At 42.5% G+C, this 14,827-nt stretch overlaps 1 protein-coding gene across 1 annotated transcript in view; it reads right to left on the reverse strand.

Annotated features, from left to right (window-relative positions):
* Positions 1 to 6,718, reverse strand: part of TRIP12 (thyroid hormone receptor interactor 12) — a 76,085-nt gene extending 69,367 nt beyond the window's left edge. The window contains 1 exon segment of the mRNA XM_068692847.1: positions 6,346 to 6,718. The gene's annotated coding sequence lies outside the window, so the exon portion shown is untranslated.
* Positions 6,719 to 14,827: the final 8,109 nt, after the last annotated feature.

Here is a 14,827-nt window from a genome sequence, read left to right on the forward strand (position 1 = left end):
TGCCCTTTTTGTCGCTTGAATCGATTTAAGTAACACCAGCAGTCAAAACAAAGGCCTGAAACCTAACTGTGCAACATCTTTTTGGGTACCGTTCACTCCAGCTCAGCCACGCAGACTACAACTGCCTGCAGGCCCCGGTTCAAGCTGGTGGCTTCCCACCTCTCCCCCACCACTCAGGATGGATGAGTTCATCACATTGCTATACCTGGAAGAGCTGTGAAGGTCAGATAAGTGAAGTCCTAATCAGAAATCATGGCTCCCACTCAGTATCTTGATTATAACTGAGCTTATCGTCAAAATAAAGAGGAAGAGAAAATTCATTCCGTAAGGCTGAGCTCCAAGCCTGTACTCAGCAGACAGCCTATTTCTTCATGAGTTCTCTTTAAGTGCATTGCCCCACTTCAGCTGTGTTCAGAAGGCTCGGTTGCAGTGCACACACCTTCCTACAACCAGGAAAGGACACTCTTCATACTGAATAAGTTTAATTACAGAAGGGATTTGAAAACACAAACATGGAAAAAAAAAAGTCATCTTCTAGCCCTGCTGTTAACTGCATCTTACATTGTTATTTGATCCAAAAGTAGATGTCCACCACAGTCATATGCTACAAGTGTGTATGACATGAAGGCAGCAAGCCTCACTAACTCCAGGAGTTTGAGTAAGTGTTCGTTATTCCAGCATCAATTAATGCAAGTCCCTGATGTGCAGTGGTAGAAGCAGTGGGGGCAAAACTGCAACACCTACATTGCTCCTAAAAAAGATCCATTCTCAACTAAAAAGATACTACATATGTATTTTTGATTTGCACATTCCTTCACCTGTGCTTGGTCCTTGTGCTTGTATATTTAACCAGCCTTAGACTAAGAGAGGAGGTGAAGACCAGAGTTAAATCACATGGAAGCCCATGGCACAGAGACACCTTCTCATATCATATATACGGATAGATAAGACAAGCCATAACAAGCTCGCAGGGAAGCAAGTAAGACAGAAGTTAGACACAGAGAAAGAAGAACAGTACAAGCACGCATGATTTCTAAAGAGCAAAGATAGCAAAAGGCTAGACCTAGTTACCCTGGAGCAGACGTATGTACTAGATTACCTAGGAAATTTTATCCGAGGCCTATTTTTTCCTAATGGTTTTACATTTAGTAACTAACTGTGAGGTGCAAAGTACAAGTTCTCCATTACAGTTACTGCTCTGCTTTAACAACAATATTAACCACGTTTTCAAAACAGCGTAGTAGTCAGCCACAAACCTAAAAGAGACGCACTGTAATGCCTGTCTCATAACTAGTCAGCCTTCCAGAAGTTTAACACCCTTGCCTCCAAATAATACACGCACATCAGGAAACAGTAACCTTCCACTTTTACAAAAGCCTAGCAAGTATCCGCCTTTCTTTACACTAAGTTTACTTATTTGGATGTTAGGCAATAAAGTAATGGTGGTCAATAACAAGTTATTCTGAATGGAGAAAAAACACAAAATATACCTTGCTTCTCAGAGCTTAAAGAAAGCCCTCTTGTTCAAGGAGTACAAATAGCAGGGAGCTCAGCTTCCATTTTGAAATACCAAATTGCTCCCTACAACACCAGGTTCACATTCCAAGAGATGACTCAGTCCCTTCATACCTTTTAAGAAGGTCAAATCTTGGCAGCTTATCATGCACTTCATGGCAGCCAGCATCACAAAGCTGACCAATTCATTCAGAAAACACTGAGAAATTTGTGATTTTTCACCCCCCTTCTGTGACACAGCACCATACTGCTACACATCATGGAAGCCTTCCAGAATCCACCTCTTTTTTTCTTCCCTTTTTTATCACTCAAGAAGATGGAGTAATTTTATCAGTTTGCTAATCAATTAAAGCCTATTTATTCAAAAGCAGAAAAGGCCAAGCAGGAGCAGGACCAAGTGACCTCCAGAAGTCCTTTCTAAACTAGCTTTTTCTATGAACAATGGCAAGAAAGGCTTTCTTTGATCAGCTGAAGGCAAGTATGGCTTGAAAGCCACAGATAGTACTAGATCCCTGATGAACACCTTGTTGATACACACCTAACTTTTCCAGTTTTTCCTATGCAAGTCTTCACTTTGAAAGTAGACTGTTACTCTCATACACAGCAGTTTTCTGCCACATTTGTACCGAGTATGTTTGTGAGTCAAGTAAGACTGGCAACAGCCAGTACATTACAAGACAAGCCTTTTTACAGACAGTGCGAGTAAACAGATCAGCTGTGTGCGCTCAAACCCTGGCTGCCAGACAGAATTAAAGGGGAACATGATTGTGTATTTACACAGCTAGATTCTACCAACTTGATGAGAAAGATTTTCTCACATGGCAGGATTTGGAGAACAATTGCTCCTCAAAACTAACCTCCACAGTAAAGAAACCATCACCAGACTTTGAAAGCATCCAATGGCTGCTAGTTGATTTAGGTTGTTTTTCACACTGACTTGGTATCGCATGCAGCTAGAAATCTCCTGTTCATACAAGATCACTGAATTCATGTTTTGTGTGCAATTACTTTGTGTAAAAGACATCCTGAACCAAACAGCTACATGTAAGTATTTGGTCACATTCAGATGCTCGATTACCAGTGAGAAGCATGAAGATGGTTTAGCTCCTTGAGAGACATTATTTCACGTACATTGAAAAAAAAAAATCATGAGGAAAGAGTTAACGTGACTTTGTATTCCAGTAACCAGGCTCATGGCCTAAATTAAAACTTTACCATGGAAGCACTCTAAGAAATTGGTTCATATACTGCCATAAGCCTGTTCTGATACTGTGCATAGATTAAAGTATTAAGATCAAATTCACAGTAAACATTACTACTTTGGGAAAGTAAATCCACTGACCCAAAGGTAGCCTGTTATCCTACTGCCAAGAAATTCAGACGTATTACTGCCTTCACAGTCAGTACTGAATTGGGCGGTGACAGCCTGATGAGAAGTTTCCAATACTATGAATTTGTCATAGAGTCCACAAAGTGCTTTATAGGGAGTGTTACTAATTTTACAGGTGATGAACAGGACATAGATCATCAGACCAGCCAATGGAAGATCCCAGAAATATTCCAGGTCCAAGTTTTCGACAACAGGACAGCATACCACATTGAACAACTTTGGGATTTGATTATACATTGTCACAGTAATTTGGTATCGTGTGACAGAGGACAGACCTGAGGACAGACCTGTGACCAGAAGCATTCTACTTGCTGCTTACTAATTAGCTAGTTAGAAAAAGTAGCTTAGCCTAAAGAACTAACACAGATAGTTCCGAGCTTCACTTACACTGAAAAATAAGTACAAACATGCAGGTTAGTCAAACAGTTTTCCTGCTCAGTCTTCAGCTTCACTGCTGAGCAACAAAAAGGATTTAGTCAGGTTATCTTACTGGATTGTCTCAAAGTAAATAACTACTTATCAGTAATCTTAAAGACTCAAGAAAATTTCATGCACCAAGCCGTGATGAGTTAAAGTCAACTATATATTAGGTCCCTAAAAAAATGCTATACTAGCAATGCAGAGTCCTTGTGTGCCATAGTTTTGGGCTTCAGATTTTGTAAATATAGAAAAAAAAATCATGGTGAGGACTTGTTCTTATAAAATCATTCCATCTTGGGTTTGAAGACAGTCAAAATACAATATAAAAAGAAAAACAAAGAAAATGAACTTGTGCATCTCTCCTGGTCAAGAATGACAGCTGTGATCAGCCATTTACTGGGAAGATACAGGTTATTTCCCTACCAGTCACTGGCCAGAAGAACTTTTGCAGGACACAAAAAGACTCCATTTTCCTAAGCCTCTTACTCAACACAGCAGCACTCCTGCTGAAGTAGATCTGCTGTATTAATAAGCAGTAATGCCACACCGTGGATGACCTACAATTTCTCTACTTACACTAAGGCCTGTTTAGACTCCTACCTATGGAGCCATCTGGAGACTGGAGAACATGCCGACTCAAAAATCATCAAGACAAGCTTACTCCCAGCATTTTTTTTTTTTTATAAATCCTAGGAGTGAAAGAAAAATCAGACAACCTATATTTCTAACGCAAGAGACATTGAACAACAAATGCTTTAGGTAAAGCCCTCCATTAAGATCAAAACCAGAAAGCTACTCTATATACACAGCTGAACCATGCACAATAAGCTACATTTTACAAATGTAGAAACTGTGACAAGTTGAAGACATGTATGCTTGTAAGAACTACTAGAAGTGTTATTTACAGTATTTACTCACCAGAACCCTGCTTTTAAGCATCTTAGTTCAGTGTTAAAATATTAGCTGCGGAAACTGAAATACTAATATTTTCATGAATATATGTAACCCCTGCCAATATTTATTAGATAGGCTACCAAGCAAGAAAAAGGTATACAGTTGTTTTCCAAGTACTGCCTTCATGCTGATTATATTTGTATATGCAAATATTAAAAAAATATTTTTTTTAACCACAATGAAAAAAAAACTCTCAAATATGTTTGAGGGGAAACTAAACACCAAAAAAAACAAACCACCCCAGGGTTAAATTTCCAGTGTTGGGGTGGCGGGAAGAGAGAGAACTGCAAAGAGAATAGAGCAGAGATAAACAGAAGCAATCACTGCAACACTTGCATCTCAAGTCTTTCTTTTAAAGAAAGCACATCCACGGTGACAGTTCTCCTAAGAAAAGCTTGCAAAATTAATTTAAATTTAAATCATTAGAATACCTCTTCTTCCCAACTATGAAGGATGTACTTCATATTTGTCAGGTGGTAACTAATTAACTCCTCTTTCTGCCAGCCTTTAAAGCACCAGGAAGCTCAATACTGGTAATACACAGCACACAAACTGGGGAAGTTATCCCGTTTGAGTCAACTTTTGTGTTGTGGTGTTACAACACCTGGATCAATATTATTTCCGCTGAACAAAGTAGGAAAAAAGACACTAAGCAGTCTTCTGGAAAAAAAAAAAATATTTCAAATTATTATTAGATCGCCACGCATAATCAAACCACCCTGAAAACAAACTGCAGGGACTCTGAAGGCCTTTCCAAGCGGCACGCCAGAGTTACAGAATAAATTTAGGCCGGTACCAAGCACTCATTTCTTCCCCGTGTGTAAATGCGACACAATCAGGCCTCACACGCAGGCCTCTCTCTCCAGCACAGGCAGGACCTTTGTTCGATACGTCGATGTTTTTCCCCCAAAGCCCTTGACACAACTTTCCATTCTTCCCCCCATTATTTTCCAGTTCGCGGGCCAGACTTGCGGGCTCCCGGGCCCTGAAAACCCCCCGAGTGTGGAGAAAGGCAGCGCTGGAGGAGGGAGGAGGGGGTGGGGGGGGCAGGAAGGGGGAACAATAAAAAAGTTGAGCAGCAGCAGCAGCAGGAAGACGGGCCTGCAGGGCTCCCGCAGCACACGGCCGGGGTCGCTGCCAGCCCGGCGGGGCCCGGCCGCCCCCAGCGCCCCCCCCCGGGCCGGGGGCAGGAGGAGGCCGGGCCGGGGGAGGCCGGGCCCGGAGCTGCCGAGTGCGAGGCGTTATGCAAGAGGAGGCGAGGAGCCGGCAGCTCGCTTCGCGACCGAAAGCGAGAAAAAAAAATAAAAATAAAACAAAACAACCCAGCGGCTCCGAAGCGCGAGCTGCGGGAAGAAAAGGAGAGCGAATAATGGCCCTGCCGGGCGGCCGGCGCTGGGCTCCAGCCCCACGAGCGCCTCCATTCTCTGCCCACCTCCCTCCTCCTCCTCCCTCCAGCCCCCCCAGCACCAAAGCCCGTGGAATATGGAGGCCGGGCCATTATTGAGCATTTTCAGCCAGCCGGGAGGGGAGGGGAAGGAAATAAGAACCGCTGGTGGCGGTTTGGGTTTTTTTTTTTTTTTCCTCTCCGTCTGAGATATTCGATGCGCAAAATAGGGAAAGGGGGAGAGAAAAAAAGAAAATAAAAAAATAAAAAAGAAAGGGCAGCCCTGAGGGAGAGGCCGCGGAGGCGGAAGGGCAGCGGATCGGGGCGGGGGGGGGGGGGGGGGCAGCCCCCCTGCGGCCTCCGGGGGGCCCCGGGGAGGCCTCGCTCCCCCCCCCCCACACCCGGCCGAGCCGTGCCGGCGCCCCGCAGCGGGGGGCACGCAGCGCCCGCTCCCCTCCCCAGCCCCCCAACTCCAACCCCCGGCCCCCAGCACCCCCCCAACCCCCCCGTTCCCCACTCACCCCGGCGGAGGCCCCGCGCCCCCCCCAGCCCACAACAATGCCCCGGGATGGCGCCGCGCCGCTCCCCCCGACCCCCCCCGGCTGGCGGAACGCCGGGGACGACACAAGGGGCCCGGGGGTGCGGGGGGAGGCCCGGAGCCCCCCCAACGGCCGGCGGGTACCTAGTTTGTCCCGGTGCGGCCTCCGCAGACGCTCCGCGCCTCCCCTCCTCCCGGCAGCCGCCTTCCTCCCTTCAATTATCAGCTGAAGCCGCAGCACCGAGCGGCGCCGCCTCCGCCGGCTCCGCCGAACCCCTTCCAGCGGCGCGGGGGGGGGGCGGGGGGGGGCGGCCCGGGGGACTACTTTCTCCCAGCGCCGGGGCTCCGCGCGCCCCCCCCCCAGGCCCTGCGGCCGCCCCACGCCCGGCCCCGGCCGCCGCCGCCCCCCGCGCAGCCCCCGCGGCTCCCGTGTGCGTGCGGGGCCCGCCGCCTGCGCGCCGCCGTTCGGCCACGCGTATCCCTCCGCCGGGGTCGGCGCCCCGCGGCCCGCTCGGGGCCTCCCCTCGCGGCGGGGGGCGGGGAGGGCGGGCGGGGGGCGGCGGAGGGGGGGGGGAGCGGGGCGCGGTGTGGCGGAGGGGGGGGGGAAGGCGGACGGGACCCCGGCCGGGCGCGGCGGCGGGGGTGGGCCTGCGCCTTTAAGAGGGGGCCGGGCCGGCGGTGACCCCGCGCGCCGTCCGCCTCTTCCTGGTTGCCATGGGCACCGCCCGCCGGCGTCCCAACATGGCGGCGCTGCCGCCCGGCGCGGGGCGGCTCCCACAGCTCCCGGCAGCGCCCGGCCGGGAGGGCGGCCTGGGGTGGGGGCGGCCGCTGCCCGCGGAACCTGAGGGCACGGGAGGGGGGCTGAGGAGGCACCGGAGGGGGGCTGAGCGGGGTGACTGCCCCCAGAGGCTTGGCAGCCTGGAAAAGTTTGTCTGCGGCTGTGACTGTCACCTGGAAGCAGAGTAACGCGGCGAGGCTGCATGGCAGGCAGACGAGATACTGACGTGGAAAATAAACAAGCGAGCAACAAATCCTTGAAAAACAGCGCAGTGTTCTTAATAAATAAATAAAAGCTTAGCTGTGCTCTCGGAGTAACTATGGTTGAGAAAAAAACGCGTAATGCCTTGTTGTGGGAAAGCTGAACTGTCTGGGAACAGAGGATCTAAATGAAGACAGAACCGACCCGCACCGACCCCACCGAGGGGTGCGGGAACCCTTAGGCTGGCAACGCAGAAATTAAACGTAGGGGGAGGTGGGAAACTGCAACTAAGCTGCTGTTCCCAATGACCCGTGTTTTGTATTTTGTACGCTCCTCTCGGTTTCTCTTGTGCCAAGATTTCTTAAATCACCAATGCCTTTAATGGTTTCAGAAGCAGCGTTCATTCCAATCTCCTCCAAAGCTTTCTTTGAGGTGTGGCTCTGCAGGGCAGCCTTAGGGAGCTCTGAGTTCCACCAGAACCGAGTAATTACAGCACTGCACACCAGCAGAGACGTGTGCGTTGTTCCAGAGATGAAGTCTTGTGAGGGGCCTCTCCCGTGGACCTCATGGGAATCGTGTCCGTGCTCTGCTTCTTTGTGGAATATCAGTTGAGTGTTATGAGCTGTTTAACGATTGTTTTTGCACCCAGATAATAAAAATAAGATGTTTCTTATATTATCTAGACTTTTTCAGTTCTCTTATAGGCTTCCTGTGAAATACTTCAGATGTCTGGTTTTGGTTTCAGTTGCCCAAGTATATCCTTAAACTGAAGTCTGCTAAGGTAAGCTGTGCACGAAGCCAACAGTCAGTGGAAGTACACAACAACTATTTTGTAAGTGTTTATTGCACAAAAGCATTATCAGGAAGTTGGCGTCATTGAAAACTAGTTGGTTTTGGTGATTTGAAAAACTTGCATTTGATTTTAGTACAGTAAGCTCATTTGAGTATAATGTAGTGAATATAAGCACTTGGGCATATCATTGTATCCTCTGGAGCTAACGCATCTAATTCCAGCAAAACTTCCAAATTCAATCACATTTCAATTACCTGTTGCTGAAAACAACTAACTTCACATAGTAATCTCTCCAGTTTTAACTGCTGTATACGTAAAAGTTAGGTTGCTAGTTAGCCTTTCTGCAGGCTGCGGAGCCTCCTGAGAAGAGGCCTGTGAGAAAAATAGGAATTCAAGGTGTGTGCATCGCTGAAGTGCCAAGTTACAGGTCACATAAAGCATGTTGAGCTGTATTGTGGTAGCATCTGGGAGGCCCAGGTACTGGTTCATGTTTCCAGTTTTTATTCAGCAGTTCTCCTAATAAATGATCGCCAGTGCCTAAAAGCTCATGCGGTGTAAGGCTACAACCTTGCACATAGTTACGTGAATGCTGAAGTTTGCTACTTTGAATAGTGCCATTATTCAAAGTCAGTGGTTTCAAAATGGTGCATTGTTTGTTTAAAAAAAAAAAAAAAAGTAACTGGATGGTGAATTTGTATGAAGGCTCCTGTATTTCTGTGAGTGTGTTTCTACTTTGAATTGGCTTCTTGGGCCTTACATGAGCAGTAAATTCAGCTCTTCCAGGATGAAGTTCCTGATTTACTGGGAATGGTTTATACAGATATGGAGTGTATATACGTGTTAGTTAGCTGATACCGTGAAAGCCTGACCATGACTACAAGTCAAACTATAGTAGAATCAGAAATCCTGTGCAAATGCAAAAAGTTTTAAGAAACTACTAGGACAAAAATCTCAGCTGGACGAGGAAATTGCACCTGAAGAAGAAGCCAGTGCATTGCAGCATGCTTTGTGTTCAGAGAAGCCTGTGGAAAGTCAGCGTGTTTTGTTTAGCTTTTTCCCTTCACTCAGGCAATTGAAATCTTTTTTCCATGATGCAGCCTGGAGATGGGGATGTTTTCCAAAACAGGAATGTTCTCCAGAAGGCGTTTTTGAAGTCGACTGCTGTCTCATGATCAATACAGTAGGCCCAAGTTATTGTATATTGTATGACAAACCATAAATGAATTGGAATTGCTAGAGACTAAAAGAAAGGATGTCTCTAAGAGCAGAGATAAGCATACGCGCAGAAGTTTGCTGAGTCTATGTGTAGGATAATATTAAAAGGCAGAGGACAAAGCAGGACAAAGAAGTCCCAAAGGTGTGATACTACAAGGGTACATCTGCTGTAAGCACATCAATTATTTTATTACTGCAAAAATAAGTCAGAAAACATTTATTGCTAATTGAATTTATTACTAAATCTAGAGAAAGTAGGACACCTGGAGAAAGGAAGGCAAGGCCTGCTGCAAGCAAGCAAGGTAGGAGAATAGGAACCAGACAAAAGCAGAGGATACTCTGAATTGTTTTAACTAATCAAGTGTGCAACAGTAGTTGGAAAAATTAGCTGGAAATATACCCTCTCATCTGCGTGGATGTATTTGCAGCCCAAATGTGACCAGGAGACTCTGATGCTAACTTTATCTTTTGCAGCAAGAAACAGCTTCCATCTCAGACCCAAATTCAATTTCAATTACAATTTATATTTTAAATATAGAGGCATTAATCAGGACTTCTTAAACAAAGGTATCGATTACTCACTAGGAAGTATGCTGTTCCATTGAGAAACTGGCAGGGGAAGATTGCCAAATAGTTTCTGCATAAACTACTTGAAGGGGGAAGCTGAAGGAGGAGCCTTGTAACTCATTGCACACAGTTCTAAAAGTAGACTGTATAAAAACTGTATAGAAGTTCAGGTGTATAAATGAGTATTCACAGAATACAGCTCAACAGGGTTGTGTAGAAGAAATCTTGTGAAAAGATTTTTTTTTTTTCAAATAGTTGTTTTAAGGCTTTAATCATAATTTCACAAATGCAGGGTAACTATCCCAGGTGTTCTTCCTGCATGGGCATCTACCAGTTTAGTTGCAGAAACAGAAGACTGAAGGAGACTTCTCAAGTCACTGAGTCCTACTGCACGCTGTTTCATCCAGCCATGGAACAGAACCTCACAGCATACATGGGGCTTGATGTATTTCAAAGGTGATGATGCTTCTTTTTGCCTTGCTGCTTCAGACAGAACAACTGCTCCAGATCAATACTTCTCTAATGGCAGAAAATGCGGTTATACAGGCTAATTTACAGTTTAATTTTTATGTGGATGTTCTTTAGCATAAATAATGCCATTATATGTGGATAACAATGTTCTGTATATATATGTGTTCATGTATGTATATGTTTCAATTATTTTTAATAAATATGCTCTTCTTTTTTTTTTCAGTTTCCAATTACAAAATAGACTATACTTCCTGGTCACTGTAGTATCTTTTCTCTTTGTTTCTTACCATTTGAACTTTTGTTTTAAACAGTGAGTCTTATGAGAGCCTAGTGCAAAGGTATTGTTACTTTCCCGTGTCTTCTGGAAAATTCTGTGTAATTTAAATTTTAGCATTGTATTTAACTTTCTCTACCAAAATCACTTTACTGACTCAATTATCCCTTGATCAATTACTATTACAACATCTATCTTCTCCACTGCCATCTTCCAATTCACAATCTTTTGGTTTATTGCAGAAATTATTTGTAAATGAACAACTTTGCCATTTGTACTTTCAATTTTTTTTTTTTTCCCAGCAGTGCTTTGGTTTGTTATGGAGAGGTTGGTGTACATGTCAGGAAAAATGTACTAACTAGAAAACATGTTTGGCCATAAAATCCTTGTGTGTATTGGGAATCCTTGTACAATTTATGGGAATAGTGGATAGTTCGTTTTGTGTGTATAATGTTACATAGAATGGGAATTTATTTTTTTTGGCTTGAGGCTGCCAACAAAGATGGCAACTTGTTTAACATATGCTTTTCCAGCTACCTTTCATTGTATGTGTTCTTCAATCATTCTTGAAATGCCAAATTAATATTTGATATGCCAGTTATAATTTGGCAACGTTTGTCACAAGCAACAATAGACATTATCTGTTTTTATGAAGCAGGCAGTAAATCATAGGGCTTACAACATGGAACGTAAAATGACTTGAGATAACCACACAAACAACCTTTCAAAATAAAATTTCTGATAAATTGTCTTTCAGATGATAAGTACAGGCTTTGAAAAGTGCAAGAGGGGAATCCAGATGGTGGGATAGTATAGAAAAGGTCGGTCACTCGTTTTGATCAAACAAGCAATAGACATCAAAAAAAGAAGGGAGGAAAAAAAAGTCTGCTTAATCTGCTTACAGGACAGGCTGATAACTAGAAAGATGAAGCTGGTAACAAAAGAAATGTAATAGGAAAATGATCCACTCAAATGCGTAATTAATACTAGCATCTGTCACTATTTAATGAATCCAGCGCTAATCAAAGTATTTTATGTTTTAAAATTTTCAGTTGCTTACTGTAAAAGAAAGGCATCAGATGCATACAAAATTATTGTTTTGTGCAATGTTCTATGTATGATTTGCCTGTGTAACAGGACTACTGAATTTTATTGAACATGTAACTGCAGATTTATATATATGGTCAGAGATCAGCAGCTACTTTTTATAACAAATATATACAGAACATGAACAAATAATGTAAGTAACTTGGCAAATGCTCCTCGGGACCATTCTTGTTCTTTATCTGTTGTTGCTCCTACTGTCTATTGTTCTCTTTTACATCTTAAATCAGTTTTTGATTAAATTGATAAATTTTGAGCAGAGAGTATTATTTTGGATTTTGAGAATATCACAGTATTTGCAGAAAGCAACAATCCTGTACCTAACTGTTTTCATTTCAGAAAACTAAGTTTTCTGGCATTTGTAGTTGTAAGTTGGAAAAAAAAAAAATCCATCCTACAGCACTTAATCTCAAACACCATTAAAAATGATTTTTCAATGAACGACCTGAATGTTTGTCAGTTCTATATAAAACCCAAAACAAACCAAAAAAATCTTAGTGTTGTCAATAAATTCTCAGTGTTCAGAGACATTACTAAGTGACTGATTTACTGGTTATGGACTGGTTGTTTTTAAGAAGTTGTGAGTGCTCTGAGCTTCTGTTGCAAGCTTCAAGTATAGTTCCTCCATTTTTAAAATGGTACCATACAGTTAACTAAACGTTGCTTTCTTGGGCTTGTTTGTAAGTCTTAATGATGACACTTGATAAATAACCTATTTGATTAACAGAAGATGCCATGTGAAATGTTTAAGCCAGATGGATCAGGGGAAAAAAAAAAAATTAACAGATGTTATGAAATTAATTTCAGCTTAATTACTGTAATATCACATGAAACATTTTTTTTAAGATAAATCTAATTTCTTAAGTAAAGATCTGTAGCTGATGAACATTTTTCCAACTTGTACTATTTTATCTGAATTTCAAACCTGAGGGATGCTGTACCAGCTATTGCCTACCCAGACCAATGGTAGTCACGTCTTTTCCTTGAGATGTAAAACTGAAAATTTGAGTTCTCGATGAACCAGAGTGCACCAAATTCTCTATAGGGTCACTTAAACAAGATAGTTTTGTAATGACTTAGAGGACTTAATTTATATCAAATTATCAACATGTCTTAAATTAGAATAGTTTGAAGCACAGTTCCTTCACTTCAGCAGGAGGAAGCCATTTTGTGTCAGCTCAGGAAGTGCTCCATTATGTTGAAAAAGCCTATTTCCAAAATAATCAAACTCTTCCATGGTAATGGTTTCACACAGTATTAAGCAATTATTACCAGGAGAATGTTTGTTAAGCATAAAATACGTAGGGAAATCTCCTGTAGAGTTGCTTGAAAAATGGAAATAGTTCCTGTGGGGAAATAATGCTTTATTGGAAAAACGCAAATATTGCTATTGGGTGGGTTTGTCCAAAACTAAATATGTTGGTCTAGTGATGTTGTGATGTTGTTTTACAGTTTGGATGCCTGATAGTATTTTACTTCTTCCATAATCCGCCGCCTCTAGCTGTACACAATTGTTACATCTTATCCATGCTGTTTGGGGGAAGATCTGGGAATTCTTTGGTCATGCTGCAATATTAAGTTTGTAATCCAGCACAAAAACACAACCGATGTAGGAAATTTTTGACTTTCAGAAACTGAAATGCAGTTTCTTACGTGTTGCATTTCAGGGCTTTCCTTATTGGAGGATCAAGGTTTTCCTGCAAAAGGTATCAGATACAACAGTATATGTGGGTTTTTTCTTCCCCAAAGACTCAATTCTCTCATTATTTTTTTCCCCCAACAAATATTACTGAATGCCCAGCCCTGTGAGAAATTCACCTAGGTACTTGAAATTAGAGATATAATTGATATTAAATCTTTAACTGAGCTTCCCATGTGACAAATACTTGTTTGTGAACCTACAATAGTTCAGTACTGTCATATGAGCTTATAAAATTATGTATAATAGTGGTTGAGCTCTGGTTTCAAGATATGTTGGAATATTCTTCCAATTTTAACTAAGGTATGCTAAAGTAATTACTTCTCTTATCATTATATGCTATTAACTTGACTTCCTATTTCACTGGAAGGCATAAAGGTGAGCTTTAAGCTTCTTTTTGTCCCCTTGTAACTAGTCTTAGTACATGAATAGCAGTACCACACTGAATAGCAGTACCATACTGAATTGCAGTGTTTAAGCTCTCGTTTTGTTTAAAGTTTTAAGTATGGCTTTAATATTTGTGGCTGTCTTCAAAGATACCATTCTCGATCTAGTTCTACCTGCCAAGAATGATTTTCAGGTTATGAGGGTGTAATAGTTTCTCAAGGTAAGCATGCACCAGTGTCTTCTGCTTAATTAAGTAAACGTTTCCTACTGTACTTGAGCGTCTGTTTACATGCTCATTATTGTCAGTGATTTTTCTTCTGGAGAAGATTTTAGTTATGTTCTTCACTTGCCTTACTTAAGGTAGTATATCTAGCATCCTTGTTGCTCTCTGCTTTGGGAAACTTCAGGAATAATTCTACTTCTGTACCTTTGTGGTAACTCCTGCTTCAAGTTAGGGAGATAATTATTTCTTCTGTTGCTTTTATTAACCAAGAACAATTTGCTTTATTGCATTTCACATGTGCACAGGGACATTCATCATGAAAAACTATCAGATATGTTTACTTGACTAGGTGTACCATATATACTTTGCTCATTTAGAATTAAAAATAAATTAAAAAAAAAAAAACAGTAATGTGTTCAAGGAAAGGAAAAAAGAAAGAAAGGAGAGTGATAGGCAAAGCTAGAGCAGGATTCGGGTTTCATCTGAGTGTGCTGGGCTATGCAAAGTCTCTTCTAAAGATGCACCAATGTAACTTTGTTAAACAAACTTGAAGTTGGTCTAAATTGTTCTGTGGTCAATTATTGTAAAGGCCTATTTGATTTTGATTGGACATAGACTAGATCAATTTATGTTAAACAGAAATTAGTCTAAGTTAAAGCAAAGTAAAAGTGCTTGCAGCTTATGTATGGGTTTTAATAAATTAAATTAAAATTGTGCAGTGGGCACAACCAGTGTAATTGTCATTTGCTGGATGAAACCTGAATTAGATATGTTTTCTGGAGAATTGTAGTACCCATAGGAAAGCACTAGAAGTCAGTGCACAGTGAAGTTATTAGTCATGTGTTGAAAAAGGCAAAATAATATCGTAGAAGCTGAAACCTAAAATAGTGTCTGAAATCAGAGTTCTAAATAGC

The sequence above is a fragment of the Anas acuta genome, chromosome 9 (genome assembly GCF_963932015.1).
Source record: "Anas acuta chromosome 9, bAnaAcu1.1, whole genome shotgun sequence".
NCBI lineage: Eukaryota > Metazoa > Chordata > Aves > Anseriformes > Anatidae > Anas > Anas acuta.